At 37.2% G+C, this 16,301-nt stretch overlaps 1 pseudogene across 1 annotated transcript; it reads left to right on the forward strand.

The window, feature by feature from the left end:
* Positions 1-3,979: 3,979 nt before the first annotated feature.
* Positions 3,980-5,501, forward strand: LOC147882863 (glucuronoxylan 4-O-methyltransferase 1 pseudogene; annotated as a pseudogene). Its single transcript, XR_015543868.1, has 2 exons — positions 3,980-4,965; positions 5,136-5,501. The product of XR_015543868.1 is annotated as a glucuronoxylan 4-O-methyltransferase 1 pseudogene (transcript).
* Positions 5,502-16,301: the final 10,800 nt, after the last annotated feature.

Here is a 16,301-nt window from a genome sequence, read left to right on the forward strand (position 1 = left end):
AGAAGAGGTTTGGGCTAGTTTAGAGACTTTTGGAACAATTTTATTTTTTGGAGGGAACATGCTACAGGAGTTTACAGGCCCACCAAGAGAGAGACAAGTTTAGAGAAGTCCACCCAAAAAGTCATGAAGGCCTACTATGTGAGTAGATCTATGTGAGTAGATCTTGGGGAGTGCACTATTAATGTAATTTATCTAATTAATGTAATTTATCTGATTAAACTAAACTAAACTACACACTAACCTGACGTAAGCACTAACCTAACCAAACTACTAACCTAATATAAGCACCAGAAAATGTTTCTACTTTGTTTTTTAAATAAATTTCCTTCCAAAAAATATAAATTCACTTGTGGAGGATATTTTCAATTTTAGATCTCAAAAGGGGAGTTTTCTAGATATTTTTATTATTCCCTAAATTACTAGCAAAAATGAGGTTTTTTCAAAAAATATTTACTGATTTTGAACTTTTTTGCATTTTTTTTCAAAAAAATATAATTTCACATTTGTATTGTTTTTTCAATTTAATAGCTCAAAATGGGAGTTTACTAAAAGAATTCTTCACAGTTTTATTTTTATTTTTTTAATTTTAAAAAGATAGGGTTTTTAAAAAAATACTTGTTCATTTTGATTTTTTTCCTAATTTTATAGTTTAGGGTTTAGGGTTTCAATAGAAAACAAGAAAATATGTGTCCAATCATGCAAATGATGTTCCAAGGGTATGATACTTTGCAAGGACTTACATTAAGGCCTATGTAAAGTATCATGCCCATCCAAAATACACGGAGCATGTTTTATGCTTTTAATACTCATGCAGAATCCATGGTTCAAGTAAGTGAACAAGGAAATATGCATGTCCAACTATGTAAATGATATTCCAGGTGTCTGGTCCTTTGCACAAGTGCCTGATACTTTGCATAGGCCTTAATCTTACTAAAGTTAGGCTTGTGCAAAGCATCATGTCCATCAAAGATACATACACAGGTTAGAAATACGCCCTTACATGATTCATGGAAAGAAAGACGAGTACTAGGACCTATCTACGCTGAGCTAGAGACACGCTCCACTGGGTCTCTCTCTCTCTCTCTCTCTCTCTCTCTCTCTCTCTCTCTTTCATAGCGTGTCAAGCCACATTTACTAACTCCCCTCACACACACACATGCACGCGCACATGCACATGTGCATGTGCACACACACATATACACATGCACACAAACACGCACACACACATGCGCATACACACACGTACACATAAGCACACACACATATATATAATTTTTTAACATGTATATTATATTTATATATAATATGTATATATCTATTATTTTTAAATATGTATATATGAAAATTATATATATATATAATACACACACACACACACACACATATATATATATATATTATATTAATGGTACATAATAGGTTATATAATCCCTTTTCCTTCTCTCTCCTCTCCCCCCCCTCTCTCTCTCTCTCTCTCTCTCTCTCTCTCTCTCTCTCTCTCTCTCTCTCTTTCTCTGTCCTCATGTGTGAGATTGTAGGTCAACATTTACAGTTGCAAAATGTCAGAGTTCCAAATGCCAGATGTTTTAAATCTTAACATATGCTAATATATTGAAATCTTAATATATTTGAAAATAAATATCCATATTTAATACTAAATAAATATATTTAAATCTTAATTTAGTATTCTTGAAGAGGGTTTAGATGTGGTATTATATATAAAAAATGAAGTGGTTGCATTTGGACAAATACAGAGTCTTGATCCCATGAGCGTGTGTTACTTTCAACGTTGCGTTTTCTAGAGAGTCCACTATAGCTGAAGATATAGAAGAAGTTAAGCAATGCCTTTTGCCTTGTAACTTTTGTGGTAGGAAGGGTGATAAGCCGTTCTAGAGTTTGTACCATCCGATGCAATCCAAGAGGCACTTTTTATTGCCGTTTGTGCAACAGATTCAGAATCAGAGTTGGATAATTAAGGGGGACCAATTTGGGTCACAAAGGTTACTTGGATAGCACATTCACAGCATTATTGTATGAACTCAAACCATAAAAAATCTCCCAAAGAGGTATACAATGAAAAAACTTTATGAGGGTTGTTTGGAAAAGAAATGGGAATGGGCTCCAAACAAAGAGGCCTTGGCTGAAGTGGAGGTGAGTAGCATCATCCATTGTTGGAAATCAAGGACTCAAAATCTTAAAAAGAAGCATGGGTATGATGTGGGAAAAAAGTATCACGATCCATGATAGTAGCCTCGCACATATCAAACATTGTTTGAATAGACTTGATCCGACTAAAGATGTAGTAAAAGAGTCTAATGACTCAGAAAGAGATTCCGAAGCATAAGAGAAGATATGTCTCTACATGGTGGTCCCCTCTCGATGATCTTATACATCATTTTCCAAAATGGTGTATCTTTACACCACCTCTATGTTGATATTCAAGCAACTCTTGAATTCTATCTATTAATAATTAAGTTTAAATTAAGAAATTAATTATCAATTAAGCAAAAAACTAGTTAGTAATAAAAGTAATTAATAATTAAAGAATTAACAAGAAGTAATAAAAATCAATAAGTTAATAATTAATCAAAAAATTATTTAGTAATAGAAAATGATTAGTAATAAAAATTAATTAATAATTAAGAAATTAATTTAAAAAATATTAGTTATAAATTTTAAAAAATAATTAAATTTTAGCTAGTAATAGAAGGCTCAAGCATTAGGTGGGCATGTAAGGATCAAGCCCTATGTGGCCACAAATTAAGGGGTGTGTCACATGTCTCCCCTCACATTCTCTTTCCCACTTACTATACCTATACCTTTGCTTCTAAAGATCATAATTTGCAAAGATATATATATATATATATAGTGTTTCAAAACACCCCTTTTTGAGTCTACTAGGTCAATATCAAGTGGAGGTGATTGGTTTGGGAAAAAAGTCCAAAACAAGAGAGAAAATGTCCAAAAATTCTGAATACAATGTTTCTCTCTCTCTCTCTCTCTCTCTCTCTCTCTCTCTCTCTCTCTTGCTTGCTTACTCTTGCTAAACAGTTGCTCGAGGGGGTTGCCTTATAAATATGTAACATAGTACTTTAGCTAATCGAATGGGCGTTTAAAATTAGGGGAGCTACAAGCCTTACACAGGCTTAACAAATATTTATCTAATGTGACTAGATTATGCACATGTTGAGATCTAGAGGAGAATTCTACTTTAAAAATCAAAGCATGCCTATACACGAAAGACAATAAAAGATCATGTGGAATGATGTAAATATTCAAATATCTAGATTTTTTTGCATGCTTGCACGTATTATATGGGTTTAAAATCATGATAACCCTCAAGGAGAGTAGTAGGAGTGAGAGCAAGGTTGGAGCTCATTGGACTTGGCTCGTGTAGACTTGGTTTCTCTACTCATTGGACTTGGTTCCTATAGGCAGTCCCTTGGTTTCTCTACTCATGGGACGTGGTTCCTGTAGGCAGTCCCTGGGGAGCTCTAAAGCTCCTCTAAAGCCCATGAGGAGGAGTTGACACGAAGGTGGAGCCAAGTAGGGTGAAGGTCCGGGGTTACAAGGTTGGTGTGTTAGGAGAGAAAGGGACAAGGTAACGTTCTCGTGGATGGAAAGGGAGGATGAGGGCCGTCGATGGGAGGTAATGAGACGGCCGAGATTGAACGGGGATATTCTTCTGGTGAACGTGTAGTTACGGCTATGGCGACGGCAGACCTCGCAGATAACCAACAAGCCTTCTACTTCTTCTTCTTCATCTTCTTCATCATCTTCTTCTTCACCACCTTCTCATCGCCATAGCCACTCCTCCTCCCACGCTCTCATGGCTCCTTCATCCCTTCTCCATTGATATTCATCCCTTGCTATAATGCATCTTGCCTTCTCCAGTCATTTCCATCCCATGTAGCAGCAAGTTTTTTTGCCATCGCCCCTCCTCCTCCCACCCTCTCATGCCTCCTTACTCCCTTATTCTTCCCTCTCTGCAGCAAGTATTTTGCCTCCTCCCTCCCCTCCACTAGTCTCTCCCCCATGGCTTTCTCGCACCGCCCCTCCTTCGAGCACGTCGCCAGACTCTGGCCCCTCTTCGTCCTCCTCTTCCTCGCCCTCCTTTACTTCGCCCACCGTGACCTCTCCACCTCCCTCCTCCTCTCCCCGCGTGACGCCCGAAAAATGCAGCAGTCCCACCTTGCCACGTCTCCCAAAGAGGAACCCGGTCGTAAGCTCCCTTATGAGCTTACTCTCGCTCTCGTGCACTACGCCACCACGAGTATCACGCCTCAGCAGACAAAGGAAGAGATCATGGTCACGGCCAATATTCTCAGCAGACGAGGCCCCTGCAATTTCCTCGTGTTTGGTCTCGGCTTCGACAGTCCTCTCTGGCACGCGCTGAACGTTGGGGGTCGGACAGTTTTTCTGGAAGAAGACGCTAGTTGGATCACCCAAATGACGCAAGCGCATCCGTATTTGACATCCTATCATGTGAACTATACAACGATGGTCTCAGAAGCTGCTGATCTGCTCGTGTACGCGCAGAAGGAGAAGGAAGTTTGTGGGCCGGATCAGAACTTGCTGGAATCGGACTGCAAGCTCGCACTGAAGACCCTTCCAGAGATGATATTCAATACGAGATGGGACGTTATAATGATCGACGCGCCAAGGGGTTACTTCCCTGAGGCGCCGGGGAGGATGAGCGCCATTTTTAGCTCTGCAGTGATGGCCAAGGGAGGAAGGAGGAAGAGGAGTACAGACATTCTGGTGCATGACGTAGAACGGCCGGTGGAGAAAACATTTAGCACCCAGTTCTTGTGCTCCAAGAATCTGATCGAGGAAGTAGGCAAGTTATGGCATTTCCAAATTTTCGGTGAAGGGTCATCTCGCAGCAAGGAATTCTGCACGCAGTCATTCGGAAGACAAAGCCAACTGTAGATTGCGATGTCTTGTGATCGTTCTCCTGCTGAGGTAAAAGCTCAATAATCTATTTGTCTGCTGTTTGATCCTCTCTTTGAATCGTACCATTCCCCTCTTTAAAGATAGGAGCGTGAGTGCAGCCTTTGTGCAAGAATCCAAAAGGCTGCCAAGGCCCAAAGTCATCTCACCTGGCTCTTGTTTCTTTGCAAGTACTTCAACAGTGCATCTTAACGCATTTGCATCTCCGGCATTGGCTTTTACCTCTCAACAACGAGCTCTTGATGCACTAATTGCTGATCTCCTTTGGCCTTTACTTCTGAATAACGAGCTGTTGATGCACTTGTTCGTTCTTAACAAGCATGCCACTAGTCTTTTCTCCGGTGCAACTAATAGTCCTGAATTTTTATGAGGAGTGCCTCCTTAGAGGTAGTGCTATAGTGAAGAATTGGATTCTCCTTTGTGAATTCCCAAATGTAATTTTTGTATAAACTTAGTTGAGTTGGGCTGCTTTTTATGGAGATCATCCCCAAAACTTTTACCTTCAAGCTAAAATTGTCTTGTAATAGCCCAATGCACTAGACAAATTGTTTGCTTCCTCTTTGCATCCAAAAGTGCCACTTATTCCTATATTAGGAGGCAATGTCTAAGTGCACTTGTGCAGTCTTATTTTTGTTCGATTTCAAAGTTGACACACCATCAACAAATATTAGCAAAAGGAAGATTGATAAAGGAAGTGAGACATTCCTCTAAAGTGAAGCTTTTCAAAGGTCTAACAAAGATCAAAGAACTAGAATTTCAATGAGACTTTTTCCTTAATCCAAGCCTTATTTATTATTGTTGGTTCCATTATATAAATTATTGTTATTAATTTTTCCTTTGAGTATTATAAATATATCCCTTTAAAAAATAAATGCATAAAGTAAAATATAAAGTTTTAGGAGTTTATTAAATTGTTTCCCTTAAAATTAAAAAACCCCTAAAAAATAAGGTATGGACTTTTATTAAGTGGAGAAGCTACTCCTATTTCATTAATTTTGAACAAATCCCAAAAATGACTTCTATGACACCCTAATGTTGTAATAACTTTCCATAAACAAGGCCAACATACACTAAGAATTAGTGTTTTTCGTGTCCATAACTTAAATACCAGTTGCCAAAAGCAGCATGTTATTGAGCATATATGTTTCAATAAAATCCCTCATATAATTTAGCCTAATTAAATGTTTTACAAGTTGTTGGAAAATGAAATTTATAATATATCCTTTAATTATAAACATTGTAAAATTATGAAATGATTTCCACTTGTATTACCACATATCACATTATGATTCAGTTGATATCCAGAAGTTATGGATGATTAAATATAATTGTCTCATTATTTAAAAATATTAAATAAAATGAGTCAATATTTTTAAATATCAAACCGAGATAAAACTCAACGCTGATAAAAGACAAACTCATGTGTGCAATGAATATGTCTAACTCCAAAATATACACCAAGTCTAGTAATAAAGTTAGATGTCAGTAAGAATTTTGCTCACTTAAGGTAAGTTATAAATGCATCATTATGGAATGAACATGCAGAATTAGGGGATGTATGGGTTCTCAAAAGGGTCTTATGATGCATGGATTAGTGTTCACTATTGTGACCTAATCTATAACTATTCATATGGGTCATGATAGAGGATTAGAGGTTTTAGTGCACATGTTTTGCCTTGTAACTATGGTGAAGGCTATAGAAAAGGAAGGAACTATATTGGATTACATTTTACATGGCGAAAAAGGGGTGTTCACTTGAATGTTTAGAAAGTGGTTTCAACTCAATTGTTGTAGGCCTCCACGTGTCTTTTTAAAAAAAAGAAAGGCCATATCATACTATTTTGTCATTCATTATAACTCTTGGAGCATAGCATTAGGGGAGATTTGGGGCCATCTTAAAAGGGCTAAGAAATTAGGGCCTCAAATTAGTGTTTCCTAATCTTTGCGGAGTAGGGAGGGATTTGAGTGAACCAATGGGGGTGCTCCTATTGGTGGGGCAATGCTATGTTGAGATGGCATGCACACTTATTGTGCTTAGGGAAACAAGTGATTCCAATTTGAAAAACCATGGTTTATGCCCAAGGAAGACCATGGATTTTGCAAAGAAAACCATCAAGTTTTGGGAAGAAGAAGCATGCACTGCCATGTGTCTTAAAGGACCACATTGTAAAATATGTACACGTGTCATTTAGTACCTACATAAATGTCTTTCCACGTGCTATAGGGGCTACAAAATCTTTAAGAATGCATTTAATTCTTGGTAAGTGGAAGGGGACGTGAATGCATACGTGATTGACACATAGCAATTTGGTCCTGTCACAAGGACCAGAGTAAAGAAGGCATCCAAGACCTTAGATGTCTATCATGTGGCTGGTTACCTCATCTAGAAAAGTTATCTTCAACGAGGTTAATGCATCTCATACATTTGCCATCCCCTTTGCCAGTACTGAGACCCCTTGAGTTAGACCAAATAGATTTATGAAGTATTATCCATGCCAGATAAGACATTTTTTCAAGTACATTCTTAGCCCAAATTCTGTGGAATCTGTAGTACCATTTGGTTCTATCATCATTTAGCTTACATCTGGTATTGAGAGTTTTGAAAAGATCCTCCATCTCAGCAGTAAGAGTTGGGATAGGTAATAAAGAAGAGCAACCCACCTAGTTGAACTCCTTGTGAATGCAAAGAACTGAACCTCCCTTCCAAGACATCTCACCTTGCCAGAGCTCCACTCTTGTCATAATCAATCCTTGCTATTGGTTAGATAGGGAAATTTCTCTTCTAATTTCAAGCCAGGTTTTCCATCTGAAATGTTCTCTACTCGATAGCTGGCCCCAAGTTTGGAGTCCTTTCTTGAAGAGTTTAGCTACAACTAACACCTATTTCATTAATTTTGGACTAGTGCACTGTCCAAATTCGTTTTGTGAGATAATTTTGGATAAAGCATTTCAAAAAAAGAGGCTCTTATAAAACAAAACTTTGAGACAAAAAGTAAGATTTTAAAAAAGCAAATTAGAAAAAATGATGTGACATGTTATTAAAACTAGAGTACATTAAAAAAAGAGGACTTCATGTTGTTAAAAGAGACAAAAAGTAAGATTTTAAAAAATCAAATTAGAAAAAAAACTAGAGTACATTTAAAAAACTAGAGTACATTTAAAAAAAAGCATGACACATTTGTACAAGAAGTAGATCATATAGAACTAAAAAGTCTTTGTGGAACTGTAGTTTCATTTCTTGTCTATTACCTCGGGGGGGTCACTATGTATAAACCCTCTATATCACGTGCGTTCAAGGCCTATATTTAAAATCCCTTATCTGTAAATTTTTTCATTAATAAAATGTACCCCTTTTCTATACAAATCTGTAAATTTTTTCCAAAACTATTTTAAATAGTCCCTTATGTATATTTATTTCTGTAAATTTTAGGAATAAAAAATATCCTTCTTTTGAACTCACGTGATAGGGTTACATATGATGAGTGACCCCCCCGAGTCTATTACAGTTACTTTAGAAAACACATAAGTCTATGGAATTAAATTTCATAGTTACTTTAAATTTCTATGGAATTAAATTTCCATCACTTGACTATTAAGTCATTAGAGAGAGCATATGTCCTCGAAAGTGCCTACTATGGCATTGGCTTCATGAAAACAAGCAGACTTTAAACTTGCAGGCCATGCATAACCAGGGCTGGCATCGCAAATCTCCTCACAGACTCTCCTCACAAATTGTTTCGAATCTTCCACCGACTTGTAAGCATTCAACAACTCTTCTTTTCTCGCTTGGCTTTCCTCATCTTCACCATTTTTTTCAATATAGCTTCTAGCCACCGCCATATACTGTACGAAAATTTAACTCGTTTGCATAAGAAGTACGTGATTAAAAGCAGTGAAAAAGAAAGCTAAGGATATTCACCTCTTCTGCTGAGTTCAAATCAAGCAGCCATGTGTGTAACATATCCTCCTCGAATGATTTTCCCTTCATTGGTCCATACAAAAGAGATCTAAGACAGAATTTGAGTTCAGTAAATGAAGTCGGCTAGTAACTAGTCATTGTCTTAGAGGGAAAGTGGGAGAAGGAGAGTGAGGGAGCAATAGCGAGGGATGCACAGTGAGCTGCCCCTCCTTCAAGAGTGATAGAAAGTGAGGAAAGACGTAAAGTGAAAGATGAATACAAGTTAATCAGAAGGACTAGGATGTAAGAAATAAGAGAGTGTTTGTGGAAGGACTATGATGGAAGATTACAAGTGCACTAAGGCACGATGTGTTCGCTATGATAAGGATAAGGGTTGGAATAAAGTGAGAGAAGCATTGGAAATGCTCTACTTTAAGTGAGTGGAGACTATCCAACTGAATAAAATTTTGCAGAGCATTGGGAATGTTGTACTTTAAGTGAGTGGAGCATTGGGAATTGATACTTTGCCATGAAATATATTACAAATATTACATCATCACATATTCATATCAAAATTCTCATCACAGAAGGTTATATTTCCTAATAATCACATCATCACACATTCATATCATAAAATTGTGTGCATGAAATAAATACATAAATATCATGACTAAATGCCGCTCAAGTAATAAGTCAGAAATTGGTGTATAATCAACAAAAACTACATCATGATTCATACATTGCAACAAATAAATGTCAACCATAATATTCATGGAGTAAACAACATCATGAGAATATGCTCCTCATGCATATATACAAACACAACATCATACATGCATCACAACTCTTCTAATGCTTCTAGTGGAGACTGTGGCAACTCTTCTGATGCTTCCAATGGAGGCTGTGGTGCTCTAGATGTACACTCAGTCTCTACTTCTTCTGTAGTATGTAGTGCTTTCGAAGTAGACTCAGTATCCTCTTCCTTAAATGCAAGCGGAGGTTATGGCAACTCTTCTAATGCTTCCAGTGGAGGCTGTGGTGCTATAGGTGTACACTAAGTCTCTACTTCTTCTATAGTGTGCAGTGCTTTCACAGTAGACTCAGTCTCCTCTTCCTTAAATGCAAGCTCTGATATTGCTTCAGTTGCACGTTGTATTCTAATGGTAGCAATTAGGTCTCGAATTATTTCAGCCCTAAACAATTGTATATCCTCCTCTCAATATTTGAGCTCCAAAGAGTCTTCCAATGAGATCTGTGGCTTAAGTGAGAAAATTTCATTGAAAATCAACATGCAATTGTAGGCAACTCTCCACCCACAACTATGCCCATCTTCCTGCTCTACTACTAAATGCTTTTGGAAGTCTACCGAGTCTTTGTACTATCCTATTTCTCTGATAGCAGATACCAACTTCTCAATCGACCTGCTCATCATGACATATTAAAAAAACTTAGTGTGTCTATTACATAAGGTACATAATATAGAAGTAACAACAGAATAATAGAATACTTACGTTTGCACTGAGCCATGAAAGCCTGCAATCGAGTTAACAAACCAACAATAGTTGTCTTCAAGGTCCCAAACCACCAGACTCCAATGTTCCCTACATGAATAATTAAGAACCATTATTATTTAACACAATGTTGCCAGTATAAGATGAAAATAAAGGTTGCCATGATACTTACATCTCATGATATGCCATAAATAGGACTCGCATGCCATGTAAATGTAAAGGCTGTAACCATTTACAAACATTGGCTATTGTCTTTCTGCTATCGCTAAGTATAGGAGAAAGGAGGGAATTCAACATATACACACGGTTTTGTACGGCTCTACCAAATCGTGAGATAACTATACTACACCAACAAATAAATGAATATTAGCTTATTAGATTTAATCAAAATATTGAATTATCAAGCAGAGAAAAAGTTTGTATCAAACCTGAGAATGGCCATCATAACGTTGTTATTGACCTCATTTGAAGCTCTAGAGAGGATTTAAATCTCCTCTCCCCCAAATTCAAGATACTAAGGTCTATATTGAATCATAACCCTAACATTAAAAGAGCTTCCCAGTTCTTCCAATGAAGCCATGTTTGTAGAGTTGAGGTCTTCTATCCCCTTTGACTCTTTGATGACATTCATTTCGCACTCCTCTGAGCCATTATCTATTTGCCTTGTGGGAGGGTCCATAATGTCGCCCTTAATGATTGCTCGAATGGTACATGTTATAAATGCATAGAGATGCAAATCCGTATATGTTGACAATGTGGTGTCATTTTGTATCTCAAAAATTTGACCAAGTACCAAAAAGCAATTGTAGCCCACCCTCCATCCACAATTATAGATGTGGCTATTCTCTTGATGTGATACCTGACATGTTATATACTCTATTTGTTGTGCCAAGTCACATTGCCACATTACTGTGTCGATAGCACCTACTAACTTTTGAGTTGATCTGCACATCAAAACATATAACAACAGTGAATATGTGCATTGCATATCAATCTACATGTCAAGAAGTGACAACAAGTGTAGTCTATACTTACTCTAACACAGTGCCATGGACGGATGTCATTGAGTTGGCAAAGAAGCACTTCTTCGCAAAGATGTCCACGACTACTAGACTCCAATGTGAGCTGCATTATCAATAAAGAATAATTACTGTGTTTGAGACAATTCTAGCAATGCAATAGAAAAAACAAGTAGAATAATTACTATGTTTGAGACAATTCTAGCAATGCAATAGAAAAAACAAGTAGGGTTTGATGCTTACTTCTCATAATATGATGTAAAAATGTGCTTCAACCACTTGCAAATATCCTCTATGGTTTCTTCTTTGTTGCTAAGCACTTTCGAAATACGAGGATCGAGCATATATGAAACGCTTTGTATATTTTGCGAAAAATTTGCTATAATATTACTATATTTAAAAAAAAAGTATTAGCTTCTTGGGTTTAATAAAAATAAGCAAAGTATAAAGCCAAGGAAAAGGCTGCATTAAACCTGAGGATGGTTGTAATGACTTTGACATTAACCTCTTTCTTAGGATTCAAGAGGATTGAAATCTCTTCTTCACCAAATTCAAAAAAATGAGATTGTTGTCGAATTAACAACATAGCAGTGAATGAACTTCCAATCTGCTCCAATAGATTCATATTTTCATGACTCATCTTATTGAGAGAGTAGTCTACATCGTATTCTTCCTCACTTGCTATGTCTTCTACATCCTCCTTCTGCTATAAAAATATAAAAAAGTTATGCGATGTACACATCCCAAATAAAGGCTTAAACAAGCAGATAAGGTTTCATACATGCTTTCATTAGAGTGAGTCTCTCCTCCGCTTAGAGCAAAAATTTAAAAAGTAAGGTTTCATACATGCTTTCATTAGAGTGAGTCTCTCCTCCTCTTGGAGGAAAATTTTAAAAAGTTATGAGATTTACACATCCTAAATAAAAATAAAGGTTTAAATAATCATAGAAGTATAAAGATAGCATGCTTTCATTAGACTCAGTCTCTTCTCCTCTTGGAGGAAAATATAAAAAAGTTATGAGATTTACACATCCCAATTAAAGGCTTGAACAAGCATACAAGTATAAAGATAAGGTTTTATACATGCTGCAATGTAGTCATATTTTTAGGTTGTTTCCCAATGGTAGTAATTAGACGTAAATACTCTCAGCCCGAAATGCTAGCAGATCGGCTTCTGTATATGATTCCATTTTGACTAGTAACTCCAAATCAAAAATCTCTCTAAGAAACAACATGCAGTTGTAGGCAACTCTCCACCCACAGTTGTGCCCATCTTTTTGCTCCACTGGCGGTGAATTCTACTTGATCTTGTTGCTCCGTGGTTGTTCTGACAGTAGATACTAGCCGATATGCAGCACTGTCCATCATGACATATTAAATATATTAATATGTCATGATCATAAGATACAAAATAAGAAAGTATCAAAAATATTAAGAGAATAATTACCTTGGGGAGTTGGCATGATAGCCTTCCATTGAATTCACAAACCACAAACGGTTGAGTTCAAGGTCCCAGATGATCAGACTCCAATGTGAGCTACACGACTAGAATAAAAATGATTATTGTTTTACACAAACTTGCCAAAGAAATAGTAAAAATAAGGTTAGAGTTGATACTTACGCCTCATGATAAGGCATTAAGATAACTCGCACCCATCTAAATTCAAAGGGCTTAACCAGGTACAAACATCTTCTATAGTCTTTTGAGGAGAGCTAAGAATAGAAGAAAGGAGAGCATCGAGCATGTAGACATGATGCTGCACTGCACTAGGAAGCTGAGAAATAACTACACTGCACCAAGAAATAAACAAACGTTAGCTCATAGAATTGATTTGCATTCTGCACTAGGAAACTGATATATAACTACACTGTAAATAAATAGACAAATGTTAGCTCATTGAAGTAGCAACAAATAAACAAACGTTACCTGAGAATGGCCAAGATAACATTGTCATTAACCTCTTTTAAAGGATTGGAGAGGATTGAAACCTCCTCTCTACTAAAGCTCAAATATTGAGGTTCTCATTTCAAAACGATCCTAACTTCAAATGAGCTCTCCATTTTATCCAATGTAGCTAAATTTGCAGAATGGGTCTCTGTCATAGCTTGTATTCTATGTTTGGGGTCATTCTGCTTTTCCATGGTGTCTTTAAAGCTCTTGTGCTCATGGGATTCTTCAATCAAATTTAGAGGTGGTTGCATTGTTGAAGTAGAAGGGAGTGCCTCCATATTGACTTCATCCATTTCTTCTCCCTCTATTGCCTATAAACAAATATGAGAGATTAGATTCATTATCTTTAAATTTAAATCTTATTTAAAAAATTGTATTTAGTTGAGAAATAGAGAGTTCATACCACTAAGTATTATCGTAGTGGCCTTTTTTCATAACCGTGCGAGCCATAATTATCAAAGAAGGCATCATCATGTTTGTCTTCATCCACCAACCTCTCTCTAAATGGGTCATGTAAGTCCATCTTTTCATCATCATCAACTGGGACATTATGATCTTCAAGGTAATCATCCATGTCATCAGTGTCCTTGTGGTCTATCTCTTTCTCATAGCCTATGGTTAGATCTGCTTGAAGCTAAAAATAAGCCATGAAATGCTTATTTTCAATAATATTTGTGGAGTTGCCTTTTCTGAGGAGATCCTCAAATAAATATCCCATCCTACACAAGGTGACCTCCCAACCTGCCGGTAGCAAATTCTCCATCATGGTAAGCGAGAGACTCCCACTTTTTGTAGGACTTCCATAGTTTTTTTTTTGATAATGTATGGACCTGGGAATATCTTGCTCTTCTAGCATCAATCTCAAATTATTTGAATTCCCTCTTATGTTCTTTTGTAAGGAGTGATCAGATTTGGGACTCCGCATACACAAAAAGAATGATTCAAGAGATTGAATCGCTATGCCACATTCTCTCTTGCCTCTCTTTGCTACATAAACACCACTATAGATCTTCAAATCTGATGAATATGCTCACTCTAGAGTAACCTGCATGGCTTCTTTGTCTTTTTTATCAACAAAAATGACAATGTTGCAAATTGCCACTTTGCTAATGGTGGTATATACTATTCTATCAATGAAGTTATGGATATCATCGCTAGAAACTTCATTGATAAAGAATAGTTGTGGCTTATCCCATGCTAACTCATTCTTGAAGAAGTCATCTTCTGAGACTCCCCTGAAGTTCACAAGCTTTCTAGACTCTTCCATAACCTCTACATTGAATTGAAAGCTTTGGTGCATATCTGTCGGCATCCTTATCTCGCTGATTAATCTTTCCACATATGCAACCACCTGTTGTGGGATTTCTTTTCTCATATAAGAGGTTACTATTTCTGACCCATCTTCATCCTTTTTAATCCACCTGTTTGCCCATAGCTTTACCTTGGGTGTTGACAAAGAAGCTATATGCTTCACCACATTATAGTCAATGTTACAATGAGTAAGTGGAATTTGTTTCTCTGACAGCAAATACTTAATGGCACTATGCACTGCATCACGCCTCACCTGTACATTGATGCATTCTTCCATGCAGTGGTCTTTGTCTTTTTTTCCAAAAAACCATTCTTTCTTTAAAATTTTTTGTGCTGCCATGGATGCATACTTGTTAGGTAAGTACTTTATAGGCCTCCACATCCTTACCGTCAACTCCTTCTTATCCCCATTACCTTTGACTTTCTGGAGATAAACAAAGGAGCTTCATAGGTCAACTGTCCACGCTCACAAGCAATGCACGTTTCAAGCATCTCATTGAACACTTCAACAGGACGAAATATGATAGAAGTGTAGTCGGCATATCTATCCCTCACCACCTTGAGGGTTGTCATACTTTCTTCTCGCTCTTGAGTTCCCCTAGGCACAACTACACTCAAAGAAGTATAGAAGTTCGTGAGTGTGTCGGTGTCTGCTTTTGTGACCTTTCGGTTCAAATCAGGATTTGGAGAACCAAATGTTGTCCATATAACCCTTGCCTTCTGTAAGACCTCTGATGTTGAGGATATCTTATGCTTTCCATGGACATAATGATTAAGTCTTTCGGACTCAATCAAATACTTAATCTCATGCTTGAATATACAGATTGTTGCAGGATAATAATGGAATGAACTTATCTTTGCAAATTGTTCTGGAGTGAGTCTTTTGACCTCCTTTGCTTCCCTTGCGATCTGATTACAAGCATAAGCCCAATGTTGACCATCAATGGGCTGGAATGTACAATGAAGGAGGAATTCCTTCTTTGCTTCCTTTAGCATATTCTCACCTTGTGCCTCTTTGCCTTGTTCATGTGGAATATTTTTAAGAGTGTCTTTAAAGAATCGACTGAAGGTTTCCTCGAAATGTGTAGGCCCTGTAAATGTTATTTGATCCAGAAAACTATTTTTGATTGGACAAAACATTATTGGGCGCAAGACCACATTGCTTGCCAGAGGTTTCTTACCATCTCTCAAAGCCTCGTATATTTGCATTGCATAGGATATATCAAGGCTTCGGCTATTAGTAAAGAGAGCTGTAGCTTCCACATCTTTGGCATTCACAAACCACGTCCTTTGACCCCAGATATATCCCACATCATCATATGTAACTGCTTCATTAAGACGCAGATTAAGATTTTTGATTGATGTGAGTTCATCTTGATCATCTTCAGCCTCGGGTTCTGAGTCTTCTTCATCTTTCTCTTCTTTTAACCATTTTTCATCCACATTATCTCTCTATAGTGGGACGATGTCTTTTTTTACTGCTTGGAACCGTGGCTCTTGCAGTACTAGCCTTTTGCATTTCACGTTGTGGTTTGCTAGCAAGAGCTTCTAGCATAACTGCAGTGGATCGATCTTGATCTTCAATTTTTTTTAATTCCCGTGCACTCAAGGCTTGTGTTTCATCATCCTTAGTTACATCTACCATTTCTCGCTCTAGA

The sequence above is a fragment of the Dipteris shenzhenensis genome, chromosome 29, assembly GCF_047967505.1.
Source record: "Dipteris shenzhenensis isolate YYH24624 ecotype China chromosome 29, Dip_SZ_1.0, whole genome shotgun sequence".
NCBI lineage: Eukaryota > Viridiplantae > Streptophyta > Polypodiopsida > Gleicheniales > Dipteridaceae > Dipteris > Dipteris shenzhenensis.